Source organism: Harpia harpyja, chromosome Z (genome assembly GCF_026419915.1).
Source record: "Harpia harpyja isolate bHarHar1 chromosome Z, bHarHar1 primary haplotype, whole genome shotgun sequence".
Taxonomy (NCBI): Eukaryota; Metazoa; Chordata; class Aves; order Accipitriformes; family Accipitridae; genus Harpia; species Harpia harpyja.
The window spans coordinates 53,990,427-54,005,690 of record NC_068969.1 but is presented as its reverse complement, the minus strand read 5'-3'; the positions used below and the strand labels follow the sequence as shown (position 1 = coordinate 54,005,690).

The 15,264-nt window shown below is 35.8% G+C and overlaps 1 long non-coding RNA gene across 1 annotated transcript; it reads right to left on the bottom strand.

Moving 5' to 3' along the window:
- Positions 1–3,087: 3,087 nt before the first annotated feature.
- Positions 3,088–6,195, bottom strand: LOC128137791 (uncharacterized). Its single transcript, XR_008233840.1, has 3 exons — positions 6,075–6,195; positions 4,978–5,085; positions 3,088–3,198 (listed from the first exon to the last, which is right to left on the bottom strand). It is a non-coding gene; the product is annotated as an uncharacterized LOC128137791 (long non-coding RNA).
- Between the last annotated feature and the right edge of the window lie 9,069 nt (positions 6,196–15,264).

The window sequence follows — 15,264 nt, the reverse complement described above, 5'->3', positions numbered from 1 at the left end:
ACATAGACACTACAAAGCTGTCACATAGCAAATTGTCTTAAAGCCTCTTAGTATATGGTATAAACATATACTACCATATCTAACACAGAAAGCAATTGCATATAAGTGTTTGCTACTGAATCTTTAGAATTCTATTTTCAGTGATAGAGCTAATAGGATTTTCTCTAAATTTTGAACTGCAGGAATGGTTATATAACTTTAATACGACACAAGAACTCCTACTTATTTAGATCCAAGCTACTCTGTACCAAATGAGATCTGTTCTTTCCCTTCATAGCAAATGTTAGAGTTCAACCCAAGTGCTCAAAAGGGTGAAGTTGAGCACGTGTGCAAGTGCTCACAAACTGAAACCCAAATGAAGACAGTGTATAGTGTTACACTATTAAATGGAGACACTGTATACTTCTATTTTATTAGCCGTGCTAGTGCTTGAATAAACCAAGATACTATTTTTTTGTAAACCAAACTATTTGTCATAAAGTTGAAGTTGAAAATTAAAAGACTTTAAAAAAAAACTTTATAGGGTTACGATTATAAATAAACCTCACACCAACAACTGGCTACCTTTCACTGCAAGACTGCAGAAAATCTATTATTAAAACTGAATAAACATTATCTGGACTTAGAGGAAAGAGGCATATTATTACTTAAAATATTTTCACTAATGGAATACCCCATATCAGCATTCTGAGGTGAATTAATTTAGTTCAGTAGTGCAGCCTGGTGAATAATGTATCAAACATTAATTGCTCAAGATTTTGTTTCAAAGACTTCTAGTTAATAAGTCTCTGCTTTCTACTAAATTTCATGGCATAACTCAGCACAGTTATTCTTCTTACCTCTTTCTTCACTGTAAGAGCTTTCTAATGTGAAAGTCAAACTGTTAACAACTGGAATGACTAATTTAGGTTATGCCATAGTATGCAAATAATTAAAAATATATTATCACTCTGTGGAATAAAACCAAGTAGATTTGTCTTTTTGCATCTGCAGTACTTTCAAAGTCAACAAAATCAAGCTGAAGAACAGAATACACGGAAGAACCTTTACTCTATAATTGTGTATAGGGCAAAAACAATACAAAGAGAGAGCCACAGAGGACCTAAAACTCTTTCAGGGGTACATCTATGTGCTCTAATAAGCATATGCTTGTATCATAAGAGAATGTGGACGTAAAGTAATTTGGGACTTTTTGCCTGTTTCAGTAAAAGGGAACAAAATTATGGTAAAATTTCAAATATCTACAACTTTCCTTTTTTTTCCTTTTTATCTGTAAAGTCCATAAGAAATGTTTCTCAAATACTATCAAAGCAACCAATCATGCTGGGTATGGGTTGGGAGGAAGTTTTATTCTCCATTATGCATTTTAAGTCTCAGTCAGATCATTCTGCAATCAATGAAACAACTCCCATTTTTCTTTTTTTTTTTTTTTTTTTAATTTTGACCATGAAGATCCTTCTTCTCTTACCTAGCTATGCAATAGAAAATCAACTTTGGATGCTGCAATATCCATTTTTCTGCTCCTTAACATTCCTGCTGAGAGTCACACTTCAGGTTGCACTGATCTCCAACCAAAAGGGACCCTTTGCTAGAGGACATGTGAAAAATGTCAAGATCACCATGCCTCTTTGTAATGAAGGTGAAGAATTTAAGCCTATAAGAACACCAAATGCATATTAATAGCAACTGTGTAAATGAAACACATGTACAACAGTTCTTTGGAAACCTAGTTTAAGACCCAAAATTATTATCTAGAGATCTACCTTATCCTCATATAAAGCGGCTGGAAAATGTTCTGGAAAAAAAAAAATGGATGTTGTGAAAACCAAAGTTCATCCTTAGTACTAGGAGGCAAGATTCAATATTGACTCTACTCCAAGAACATAAAATTAAACTGTCTGATTTTCAAAAGAACTAAAGACCGTACTGCTCATTAAGGTTGAATTAAAAATATTTTAAGGCATTGTTGACATGGAAAAAAAAGATTCTTTGCACAGAGGATCTATTCTCCCTAAGTACCATTCAGTTATTCTGTGGTGGGGAATGAGATCCTTTGTTTGAAGAGAAGATTTAATGTGATGAAGTTCTAAACAGTTTATAATCAAGGGACTAATTTTTTAATTAATATTAGAGTTACTTTAATTAAAATAAGTCACTATAACTCATTTTATAGATTCTGAGATTAACCTGAAAGTAGATTCATAGATTTAAAATTCCTTTTTTCAAATCTTTTTACCATTTGAATTTTACTTTAAATATTTTTACCTCATTTGAATTTTATTTGTTTCTGAAAGCACAGAAGAAAACATTGAAGACATTGTACTTGTTAAAAGAAACTTAATTTTCCCTCCGTTTTATTTCATTTTACACATGAAAGCTCTTAAAATCTTAATTTTGGTTGACTGTAACAAATGTGTTTAGTACTACAGTGTCCAACATTATAAATTATGTTCTTATAATCGGTTGTATTTCTGTTTTAAGTAACGGTTAGAAACTAGCCACATCTGAGAGATCTATGGTATGACACTCAATTGTAATTAAGTAGGATTAGGCAAGGACTAAGACAAAAACCTTTTCCTGTTTGATTCTGGAAAAAATGATCAACCCTTCTTCCAGTGTCTGAAGATGAGGTGGAAATCCTCAGCTATTTAAACTATTCTCAGCTCAGACCAGCTTAATAAACTACTTTAAAAATCCCCTGATGACTCTTGCTCACCATGAACATTGTTCTGTCTTCTGTAATGACCTTTTTGCAATCCAACCTTTTCAATTTGTGAATCGTGTAGAAGAAGTGTTTCAGGATAGGATTTTAGGAGGTGCCTCTGTCCTTGCACCATTACAGAATGTACCACCATCATAGCTGTTCTGAGTGTGGAGTATCAAGTTGCAATCCAAGTTTTGTTCTGTCACTGACACATGAATTATAACTGCAATCCATTATGGCTGAATAGTTCTAAATGATGCAACTGAAATGGAAACATTATCTTAGAAGATTTGAATACTCAACTGGAAAAACAAAACAAAAGCACAGTAAGTAAAATGAAAGAAGTAATAATCTGAAAGAAAAGGAAGACTGCATCTGAGTGCTTCAATGGCTTGTTCTTTAAGAATCTTCCATGAAGGCAAAGAAGATAATTGGGGTCACTTATTCCCAGAATAAAACTGACACTAGTTTGGGTCCCCAGAAAGCAAGACTTCCTGTAAAAAATATGCATTGGTCTGCTTTTCTCCTAAATGTCAGGTGACAATTCCACAAGGTAGTGTGAGCCAGCTGGTCATTTCATTACTGTAAAAAAGACTGGACTGCTGTCAGGGAAAGGCAGCCCCATGATATGATTCTTTGCAACAGGGCAGAAAGGCAAAGGAAAAGAAGAATGGATCTTCCCTATCTTCTTGTGATGTGCTTTTATATATGTAACTCTGCCTTATGAAATCCTAAACCATTAAAAGTGTTGGTGCCCATTGCCTAGTAGTGATCTGATTCAAGTCCCTGAGCCAAAAAAATCTCCAAAGTGTCCCCAGCCTCCTTTAGTGCTCAGCTTGCTATAGGGCCAAACAAGTCTCAGCACCAGCTAAGAAAAAGGAGGAAAGAAAAATAGGACTGTTGCCTTTGGTGGCAGTCAGCTGCTGGATCACCCTACATAAGAAGAAAATCCTTTTCTCTGAAATAAGTTAAATTTAATATTCAAATACTGTGTATATTACTTTGACTTTTTTTTTTTTATTTACCAACAAAACAAAATGTAAAAATTGATCAATATCATGGTTTGCCAAAAAGAAACATGCCAAAAGGATGTTACATCGCATAGCAGATGTGGTTGACATAGGCTGTTATTCCTTGTTCCACCAAAAAAAAAAAGAGAAGTGTGAAATTCCATGTCCCAAATGGCGTATTGGTCATATATGATGCCAGTACATGTGGACAAGAGCTGGTACAGAATTATGTTCACATCCATGACACTAGCAAAAATAATTAACTTATTAGATCAGGAATTCCATTCATATGTAGGGACTGCTGTTAAACAGCATGGGAGTTCAGTAGATTATGGTATGAAAGTAGACATATAGAACTAGAATTAATGTATATGTAACTTACAAAAGCTAATTAGAATATTCTTACATGCTGTAAGCATGTGGCAGATTTTTACTGTTATGAAGATACATTAATGAATAAAAAGTATCACATGTGTATGTGTGTATATATATATATATATATACACACACACACAAGACAACTTGCAAAGGATTTGTTGATACATGAAACTCTAGAAAAATCAGGTCAGTTAAAAGTTAACAGAACAATTTCCATTTGGTTTGAGCCTCCACAGTTTTTTATTCTGTCGTACCCTTGCCTTCGCTTCCCGGAGACCTCCTTAATCTTTGACTATCCATGTAAGAACTATTCAAGCAAGTATGAGTTACCTTCATACAACATACTCTGAGAATGGACAGTAGCAGAAAGCAACAACGCTCCTTCAGACTTGCTCCTTTCTCATCCAATGTCTGCTTCCTTAGTATTGTACACCCTGAATTTTTAAAATGCAAGCACATTCACAGGAAATGCTTAGGGCACCCTTTTGCAAGCCATTCAAACTACTGTCATCTTAAAAAAGTTATTGAAACATAAAGCTATTCAATATAGGCCGGCAAATGTGACCCAGTCTACACTATGATGAAGAATGATGGATATCAATTTTCTGATGTCTCCTTCCACTCCCAAGTTGTAACTAAAATGACACTTAGAGCCAAAGATTAGTTTTTTTAAAAGACTCAGTAATATGACACACTGTTTCTCCAGTTACTGCACTGTACTAGCAAATACAATTATGCACAATAAGTGGCCTAAGACAGTATTAGTTATTCCTTTCGCAATAGACCTGCACTGGTTAGTCGCCATGACTTGTTTTGTATAAAAGCTTCACACGAAAGTATCAATTCTCATATGCTTCTATTTCAACAACCAGAAGAGTCGCTCACCTTATGAATCAGTATTCAAGTACAGAGCATCAATCCCTGCAATGTACAATTTCCATTTCTTGAGGGGTGCACAAACTGGTAGAAGTCACCTCATGTTTGTGGAATTAACTGTGTAATACAGAAAAAAATTATTTTTAAATTCCATTTTTGCTCCACATAAAGGCTTCATGTTCATATAATTTTGCATGCAGGTTAGTGATTCACCTGGTTCTTACATCAAAAAAAAAAATGAGGAAAATAATAGGTTGATAACAGAGCATCCATCATCATTTTTCACTTATATTTTAAATGTTAAAATAGATAATATCTTTCACTTTACAAAACAGGGGTAGTATATTTTGGAGAGGTTACCTTAACAATACAATATTCCAAGTAAGAAACAAAACTAGTTATCTTCCATAGGTGGCTCAGTTATTTTAATGTCAAAACTACCAGATGTTGGATCACTTTTATGATCCCTTTCTCAAAGTTGTGAAAATAAAAAGTATGGCAGTCTATTTTCCAAAAAATAAATAATAAAAAATAAATACAAATCTAATTTTTTATGAACAGAAAAGCTATTTTTTAAGAAGACATAACATTCTAGTATGTAGGCTGACATAGAATTTATTTTCAAGAAGGTGTATATGTGTATATGTGAAGAAGGTGTATACGTGAAAAATTCAGAAATTAAGAACATTATCAGAAAAATAACCCCAGATACCTTATAATATTTTTAGTATCAAAAAATATCTGCAGGTGCCTTCTATATATATGTACCTTATATGGACTTCACTTTAAAGTTAACAGCTGAAATTAACACAGGGAATATCTTCCAATCAGTAAAATACTTCTAAATTAAAAACGCGTTTGAAGTGATAGAGTATTTCTAAAGGCCACATTACAAACAAGTGTTCCTTGTATGGATGATATGTTTCTTCACTTTCCCAGAATCTTCTGAAAATTGTAATTGCACATATCTGTTCCCCAGAAGATCTGAGGAATAGTAGGTTGTTGCTAGTACTGGAAATGAGACTATTTGAAACCGACACACATTCAAACCAACAGTAAATTTGTATTCTATCAACTCTGTGCTTATCAAGCTCTTCTGATCATACTGTAGCAAGGATCACCAACACCATCCATCTTCCAGTTCTCCATACTCATTATCTGAGGGTGTCACAGAGGTAATATGCTCTCATCTCACACTTGCCAAGGGCAGAAGTTCAGCGCATTGAAATGTACCCAGCACCTAAGGAAGTTACAGAGTTCTTGAGTCGTCAAGACTACAAGACAGCCAAAAAGAGAGAAGAAAATCTGCACAAGCTGCTGTGAGTCTTTTACAGTAGAACTGCAATGAGTCTATCACAGTATGTACCTAGGTCTGCTGGCACCAAGTTTTCACATTTTTTACACAGGTAAGGCACTGAATTGTGAATGAGGAATGGACCGGAACAACTTTCTACTGAGGGCCTGATATGTACCATACAAGAGAGAAAAGGTGTAAATTGATTTTTAAACTTGTGCATATAAACATTCACAAATACTGTTATCCAAACCAAGAAACTCAACCTCAAGTTATTCTATTATTTGATTACCTTAGGTAATTCAAAATTATTTTCACATTTCTTTTCTTGATGAGAGAGAGCTGTGTCAGATGTAGCGTGCTGGTCATCATACTCTGCATTAGAAAGAAGGACTAACTAGAGTAATACAGTCTTATTTTCACTCAGGCAATCTACACTGGTTCATGCACTACCAGTAAGCCACAATCCTCTTCACCAGAAATTAATGCCATAAGAATTCCTAAAGCTGCAGTAAGAGGTACTTATCAAAGTCTAATGCAGTTTCTGTGAAGCAATATCACAAAATTAGGACTTTTTTTTCAGATGATCTTGTGCTCTTATCCCTGGAATCAAGATTTTGTGGCCTCAGGTTTTCCTTTTCCCTGCATTGTAAATTCCATTCTGAAAAAAATGCAAAACAAGTTTTCTTCTGATACCTTGTCCATTTCTCAGATATGTCAGAAAAATATACAGAAAAGACATGAATAAAAATATGGAAAATGAGAAGAATTATAGCATTTTAGTTTGGGTTCTTTTTAAATTTAGGGACAGGTATTTGTAGACCCCTGTTCAACAGCAACAAAAATCATGTCCCAAAAACTGAGGTTAAGAAATTCAAATCCATGGTACTTCATAGCACAATTCTGAGGAAAATGTAAGGACATTAGAGTGAAATCCATTAAACTAGGCACACCCCCCCACACACACACACAAAAGAGGAAAAAGCCACTGATGTTATCATCTGAGAGAGCAGTTCTATAAAAAATGAAGTTTTCTAAACAAGCCTGCAGGTAAAGCAATTTATGTCAGAAGTCATTCCCTTTTGTAGAGATCTCTATTGCTGTATTGATTTAGGTAAAAAACAAATCTTAGTCATGGGGTTTAACAGTTCTATTGATATTTCAGCAGGCTGAGGAAATTATGCAAATCGTGTAGTTACAGCAAACAAAGCAATTAGCTCTGCAAATGCAACAGATTCTAGTAAGAATCATTATGGACATGATCTTAAAGGAATATTTTAAGAATTAAAGTTTTCCAAACTATACTATATAATTTATTTTTATTACTGTATATATTTAATGTATTTTTGTAGAGGAGTTGTTTATTTAAGCTGTTTTAACTGCATTCCAACTGAATTTTCTTGTAGGGATTACAATAAGAAGAATGGGTTCTAAACTAACAATGGCTGTTTGTTTACTACAAATTGTCACATTTGTCTGAAAAGATTACTCATGAAATGCAGAGTAAGTACATATTTTAAAAGACAAATGGTTGGTTTGAGTTTTTTCAGGTTAGGGGCAATGGACATATTGTTTATGGAGCCAAAACCTAGCCTGCCTTTAAAATATTGACAGCAGCAACAAGGGAAGGGAGAGGAAGAGCTAAACACACCATCACAAAAAGAATGTGAAACAATGAATGTACTACCTGCCAACTCAGGTATAGCCTATATAGAGCAGCATACCTCTAGTAACACAGATTTTCTCTTAGAATTAGTCATTCTAACACTGACCAGCCTGTCAAGCAGCCTTGCTCAAGACCAAGCTGCTTTACTTTTAATATTATTGACAGTCAGTAAACTAAACCCAGCACAGGCAATTTAAGCAAACAGTGTTCCACAGCTGTAGTATAGGTGTTGTAGAACAGTGGCAGCCTTACTAAAAGAGTTTGAAAGTTGGTTGTAATTAAGATGATGATAATATTACAATAGCCACCCTTTGCAGAAAAGAAATTCAACAAATATTTTTTTCTGAAAAGTTAATAAAAAAGAAATGAAATAGAATACCATATATACCTAGACACATATATAAAATGCCATCTTTTCCTGATGAAATATGTGATTTGATATTGCTATTTTAATATGTCATTCTTAAAATTACATTGATTTTAATAAATTAATTACACAGAAATTTAAGCAAAAAATGATTGAATGAGTTGACTTGAGATAACTCATAAAAAACAGGAAAAGTTAGTCTCTGTATCAACAAAGACTAATCATAGATTCATCAAGTCATTCATGTCAGACCATGTACTTGTTTTCACTGTCATTTCAAATGATGTGGACTGTTAATTTGATCATATTACTTTTAAGTCAGGCATATTGCCTGCAATGAAGTATCACATATGCTAAGTTGCATTCACAGTTGGCACTACAGAAAAGCAAGTGTTAAAAACAGGAGAAAAAACCTTGCTGAAAGGTAGGAAGGAAAAAAAAAGAAAACTAACAACTCCAGTACAGAAACTGAAGGGCTAAAAACAATGTGTTGGCAAAAAAGAAATAATCTGATACGAGCCAACATATGGCAGAAATCAGCAAAACCTCTGCCAGTTAGGAAAACACGTTTAAGCCACAGGTTATCAAATAGATGCAGATACAGCAAAATCAAACACCAGAGGAAAACAAAAGTGCGACTGAGGCAAAGGAAGTTTTGCCTGTATACACAGAAAGATAAAAGCCATGGAACAAAATAAAATGAAATTAAATTATCCTCCTCTCCCTCAGACTTACATGTTCTGTGCCTTGAAGGTATATATCAAAAACCCATAGAGACAAGAATGGAACCACATGTAACCACACAGAGATTAATTTTATTTATTTATTTTTGTTTCACATACTAAAAAAGAGGGTGGGGGAAGGAAAAACTCTGGTCCCAGATTGTAAATTGTCTCAGGTAATTTTTGAATATGGTATATGTTACACTAAGGAAAATGATAAATTTTAAGCAAACCTGACAAAACTTAGACCTCTGGCAAAATTCTATGAACAATTAATTTCCCTTCCCCCATCTCAGCTTCACCTCCCCACCCATCTCTGTACCAAAATTAAACAAATTCATGTTGTTTTGCTACCATGAAAAGATTATTGAGTCCTGCTTCCTGGCGAACAGAGTCAGCAAATTCTCTCCAATCCTTTAAATATGAAGTGACTAAATATCTTTGTAGGAAAGAATAGTACTTATTTAAATAGGCATCTCAGGCTATTTAGTTTTTCTTTCTTCTGAACAACACCTTATGTTCTAGCTGGAAGTCAACAGACAGCAATGAAGTTCATAAAGAATTAGCATCACATACTCATGGCAAGAAACTGCACTTAGCAGGTTGCTGTTACATTTTTCTTTAGCCTCAGCTTTCAGATGGGCCTGAGACAACAATCCACATAGAGAACAGTGCAGAAGTTCCCTGAAAAAGACCGACAAGCTGACCATTTTATGAGATTTTTAGGAGATGATTCAATAGCAAAGAACTTGCCCTTCAACAAACTAGAGTGTGCACCTAGAAAACTGTAATATTCCTAATGTCCAAGGACCAGGTATAATTTAAACAACCTTTGAGCTTTCCAGTTTTGAAAGGGTGCCACAACCTCTGTACAGGGGCCATAACAGGGCTATTTCAGCTATGGAATAACCAGACTGTATCTTCTCCATAGCTTCTGCTGAAAAAGCAGATAATGCTCGATGCGCTCCCAATGTTATTCTCCACAGAGATTTGCCTTATGCAGTCAGTAGTCTTCAGTTCTTGGACCAAATGATTGTGTAGGACAGACCCTTCCTTACATGTCTCCTCATATTGTGTCTTAAAAGACAAAGCAAGTGAAATTCCAAACACAAATATGGAAAGACATGACTGTATATGATACACAGTTGTATTCAAGACTCTCCTTGAATCCTCCTGGAATTGTTATACACTATAAAAGCTGAGAGGTTTTTTGCTAAAAATTATGAAATAGATGCAGCTAAAATGTAAATAGTCTGAGTCTGTACTACATCATACAAGATAATGGTTATCCACATCTAAAAGTGATGCCACATCTTTGTCTCTATGGCCCATTTTTCATTCTGCATTCAAATTGAACAAACATAAAAGACTGTACATAATGCAAAAGTTTCCAAACATAAAAAGGTTTGTATTTCTTCTTGTGAAACTCAAAATATTTCTGTTCTTAAAATAACAAAGAAGTAAAGTAAAGAAAGTAAACCTGACAGAAACACGTCTCTCAAGAAATGTTAAACTATACATCTCTTCCAGATTTCATTGGGCAGCAATTTTTCTCAGGAATGAGTTGTAAAATGTAGGTTATTCCCACAGCTTTGGGGAAACATTTGATGGATAATCAAACTCTAGCAAACACACCTCCTTCAAGCTCATGAGAAAACTAGTGTTTGCCTGTTGGGGATATTTGATAAAGTGTAAGTGAAAATTGCTGCACTGAGCCACCAACCCCCACAGAGGAAATGAGGTTTGAGCATCAGAGAAATGGAAAAGATGTTAAGAGTGATGGAGAATAGGCTTAGTCCGAAAGGATAACAGTGATTTTAAAGGTGTATGATTGTGAAAGTCACTATTGCCTTTAATTACTTAATTAATTAAGCACACAACCAAAAGTTATAAAGTGGTTGATCTCTTTCTAAAAGGAATTTATTCAACAGGCAATTCCCCAATGTGCTCACAACCTAAGTATACTTACTCTTATTGCAAATACAATCAATCAATTGTGAAATCTGTCTGTGATGGGTTAACCCTGGCTGGACGCCAGGTGCCCACCAAAGCCGTTCTATCTCTCCTCCTCCTTCTCAGCTGGACAGGGAAGAGAAAATATAACAAAGAGCTTGTGGGTCGAGATAAGGACAGGAGACATCACTGACCAACTACCGTCACAGGCAAAACAGACTCAGTTTGGGGAAAATTAACTCAATTTATTACAAATCAACCAGAGTTGGGTAATGAGAAATAAAACCAAATCTCAGAACACCTTCCCTCCACCCCTCCCTTCTTCCCGGGCACAACTTCACTCCCGGATTCTCTACCAACCCCTGCCAGCGGCACAGGGGGACAGGGGTGGGGTTCACGGTCAGTTCATCACACGTTATTTTCTGCCGCTTCATCCTCCTCAGGTGGAGGACTCATCACACTCTTCCCCTGCTGCAGCGTGGGGTCCCACCCACGGGAGACAGTCCTCCACAAACTTCTCCAACGTGGGTCCTTCCCACGGGCTGCAGTTCTTCACGAACTGCTCCAGCATGGGTCCTTTCCACGGTGTGCAGTCCTTCAGGCACAGACTGCTCCAGCGCGGGCCCCCCACGGGGTCACAAGTCCTGCCAGAAAACCTGCTCCGTGGGCTCCTCTCTCCACAGATCCGCAGGTCCTGCCAGGAGCCTGCTCCAGCGCAGGGTTCCCACGGGGTCACAGCCTCCTTCGGGAACCCACCTTCTCCGGTGTGGGGTCCTCCACGGGCTGCAGGTGGATATCTGCTCCACCGTGGACCTCCATGGACTGCAGCGGGACAGCCTGCCTCACCATGGTCTTCACCACGGGCTGCAGGGGAATCTCTGCTCCGGCGCCTGGAGCATCTCCTCCCCCTCCTTCTTCACTGACCTTGGTGTCCGCAGGGTTGTTTCTCTTACATGTTCTCACTCCTCTCTCCAGCTGCCGAATACCTCCGTCCCAACTTTTTTCCTTCTTAAAAATGTTATCACAGAGGCGTTACCACTATTGCTGATTGGCTCAGCCTTTGCCGGCGGCAGGTCCATCTTAGAGCCGGCTGGTATGGGCTCTCTCGAACACAGGGGAAACTTCCAGCAGCTTCTTACAGAAGCCACCCCTGTAACCCCCCCCGCTACCAAAACCTTGCCACACAAAACCAATACAGTACCTACCCATATCAATAGGAATTTCTAAATCAAAATGTATATATTTTGTATGGTTTAATATTGCCACATGTAGAGCTAAATGTATGAAGGTTAACACTTTGTTAAAATATTCTGGACCTATGTCTAAAATACTTAAAAAAATAGCTGACTGCCACAAGCTCTGTATTTTCCAAGGGATCTACAGTGCACACAGATCATCCTTCCCAGTTAAAAAAGAGGAAATAATCAATGCATTCCAAGCTGATTCTTTGCATTTTGAAGAATGGTTTGTGAGAAATAAGTACTCAAAATTCTGAAATAAAAAGATTAAACTGTATTGTTCAAACCTATGCTTGAAAGATTTTGAGTATGTTAAACAATATTAGTGGCAATATGGGCTTCAGTGCTTAAGGATATGTTGTGACTATTCATGTTTAGCTTTTGTGTATGATACATTACAACATTGTTGTATCTATCAAAAAAAATATTATTTGCCATTAGAATTAACTTAATCACAGTGGAACCTTTAGTTCCAGAATTCAATATTCAGCAAGCATACTTATAGGTGTTTCAGAAAAAGGCATTATTTTGCTATCAAGCTGTATGATGTTCCTTGTCTGATATAGGATTCTAATAAAATGGAAGATGTTCTTGATATACCACTGTTGTGCAAATGGTGGCATTATCATAACGATTGCATTTTCAAGCAACCTGTGCATACATCATTAGGTAGGATGAGATTTAGAACAAGATTTTTATGTAACTTGTAGAATTCTGAAGAACATTCTAACACCAAATTTTATGGTGGAACCTACATTCTCTTGTTCTTGGAATGTTACTTGTGTATATAGGAGACATTTTTTGATAAATTATTTCCAGTGATGGCCTACTGTTTGTGTATTTTCCAAATTATTATTAATCATTATTCATTACACCTTTTTTTTTTAAAGTATACGTTACTCCAATTTTCCTCAAAACTATGGCTACAACTACAATTACAGAATTGCATCTACACCTATAACAACAGGAGAAAAAGTAGTCTCAAAGTTTTCCAGGCCCTTTAAAGCAATGTTTGTTGTTTGTTTGTTTGTTTTTTTCTTCGTCTCTTTTGACTAGCATGTACCTATTTAATTCCTTCTCAAGTCCAGAATTCCTTCTATTCCTCTACCTATAAGTTCTAAGCAGAGTAAAGCATCATCCCCTCTTTCTGAACTAGGATTCTTGCCTATCTTTTCAGCTTGAAAAGATGTGTAGAAGCTGTATGTTTACAAGTTATTGACTCCAGCTAAAACATACAATTATGACCCAGTAAATACAGTGGAAAATTATATCACTTAATATGGAGACAGAGAAGGGCCATACTTATTTTTATAAGGCAGTTCTATTCAGCTATAACTGCTTTTGAAATGGAATGCACAACTTCTTCATTCACCGTTCTCATATTTGAAACAATATTTCACAGTAAGAGATAAATTAAAGAAGATAGTAATGCTATTTGAGGATATAATCTGTAAATCATACTTAAGTGAAAAGCTTTCTTAAATTTGGATCAAATTTCATTCTCAAAAAAAAAAAAATCGTAGATATCCAGAAAGTGTTACATGAGACACTTCAGTTGGTTTTGAGTCAGATTATCCTATTCTTAATTGAGAAGATCATATAAATATTTAATATTATATGAACATGTAAAAAGTATTAGATACTTGCAGTTTCCATGCTCTTTCTTAAGAGGAGAGAAACCTCTTCTTACACAATGCATGTTGTATGAAACACAGCCTTTCAAAGTGTATTTTTTTTAAATTTTGAAAAAGTCAGATCCTGCAAATATGCCTATTCTTATTGCATCTTCGTGTTTAATTGCCATGAAGGATTTTCTTTCATTGATTTGTCTAACTAGTTTCTGAACCAATGTAAGCTTTTGACATCTACAGCTTTCAACCCATGGTGACAAGCTCCACCAGTTCCTCTCCCCACATGAAAAAGTATTTCTTCTTGCTAATTTTGAAACTGATAATTTTGTGTGATGACTGCTTGTTCTTGTACAATGAAACCAAGTGGATAATAATTTATAAGTCACTTTCTTCACAATAGTTGTGATTTTATACACTTCTTTCAGGAGTTATTTCTCATGACTCATTGGGAGAGATCATACAGCAATTGTGAAAAACTAGATAAAGATTCATGGTGGTAAGAAGGCAGTGGAGAAAAGATATCAAGGTAAGAACAGAGAAATTATGTTTGCAATACCATAAAATGAGACAAGATATGTATGACTATACTATTCTTACAGGTACAGAAGTTTGCTATCTGATCTCCCACAGTGGTGGCGCCTCTCACCTATTGATCTTCAGGTACTCATTCTGTCCTTCATTCTTCTCCTTTACTCCTTACCCTTTTGTTTCTTCTCACAATAAAAGATATTTTATTCTTTTCCTTTTAAAAAATATTCATCCTTGACCTTGTAAGTCCCTTCCACTTAAATTTAACCTCTTTCATGGAGCTTATCAATGATATCATTTTAGATTATCTCCAAACCAGCACTTTATTACCTATTTAGAACCACCTGTATACAGTGTTCACTGAAGAAAAAAGGAAAAAAAGTCTTTCTTTGTCCCTTTTTATAGAAGGTAGAGCATTTAGGGGACAAGTAATTCAGTTGTGCTTCCCCCTTGACTTCCCTCTTTCTCCCTTCCCAAGGGCTTCTTGGGAGTTCTACGTTTAGGAGTACAGAATGAAATGTACACAAGAGCTGGACACAGCATCTTTGATCTAGCTATGATCTGTGCCAGAGACCCTCACATATCTTAGGCCAGAAACACTCACAAAAATGTTTCATGTATGGATCTTCAGACAAATTGTAGGACGACAGAAAAAGTAATAGGCTAAATGGTCATGAAATGCCCCATAAGTTTCAAAGTAAAAATGAGCCACTAGACTGTGTTTGAAACACAGAGAAAGTGATGTAATACTCACTTCACTACAGTTTCTAAAATAAACTGAAATAAAAAGTCCAATAAATGAAACTTTATTCAAAGATAATTGACAGACTAAGAAAACCTTCTTTTGAACCATATTTTTCACAAAGTTGTTTGTTCACAGCTGGGAAATTCTATTGT